The 662-nt window shown below is 45.8% G+C and overlaps 1 non-coding gene across 1 annotated transcript; it reads right to left on the bottom strand.

Moving 5' to 3' along the window:
* Positions 1-265: 265 nt before the first annotated feature.
* Trnat-ugu (transfer RNA threonine (anticodon UGU)) lies at positions 266-340 on the bottom strand. Its single transcript has one exon. It is a non-coding gene; the product is annotated as a tRNA-Thr (tRNA).
* Positions 341-662: the final 322 nt, after the last annotated feature.

The raw sequence follows: 662 nt of genomic DNA, 5'->3' as shown, positions 1-662 counted from the left end.
ATGGCAATGCAAACGTTTCCTCACATTATTAGGTTTAACATTTGGTTGTTCATACTGACCGGCTGATCTTGGCTCATGGGCTCTAGAAACAGAGCCTCTTCTGTTGAGATACTTCTATGGATATGGTGTATGTTCTTTTGGACATGTCCGAAAGAACAGACACCATTGATGACCTGTAGCCATCTAGAACGAATTTAGAATTATGTTAATACCTTCAGGTGCTGGCGGGCATTGATATATATCAATGGGGACAGGTGAAAATGTGTGCCCTGACCGGGACTCGAACCCGGAATCTCCTGCTTACATGGCAGACGCTCTATCCGACTGAGCCACCGAGGGCACAGAGGATAGTGCGACTGCAGGGACCATCCCGCGCACGCCTCCCGCGAGACCCACATTCTCACCTTGTATGTCCACACACTACATTCGTAGTGTCCCACCCCAACACACTCATTACTCATGGAAGACATTCTTACTAAGTCCCGTAAGAGCTTGGGGAATATGTATGCATCTGCACAGAAGAAGAGGGTCATGGCCAGTATTGCCAGAACTACATACTTATATGGACATGTCCAAAAGAACAGACACCATATGCTGAAGGTATTAATATAATTCTAATTTTGTTCTGTTGATGGTGCGAATGGAGCAGTCTAAAGTTATGG

Source organism: Schistocerca gregaria, chromosome 5, assembly GCF_023897955.1.
Source record: "Schistocerca gregaria isolate iqSchGreg1 chromosome 5, iqSchGreg1.2, whole genome shotgun sequence".
Lineage (NCBI taxonomy): Eukaryota > Metazoa > Arthropoda > Insecta > Orthoptera > Acrididae > Schistocerca > Schistocerca gregaria.
This window is presented reverse-complemented; position numbering and strand designations above follow the sequence as displayed.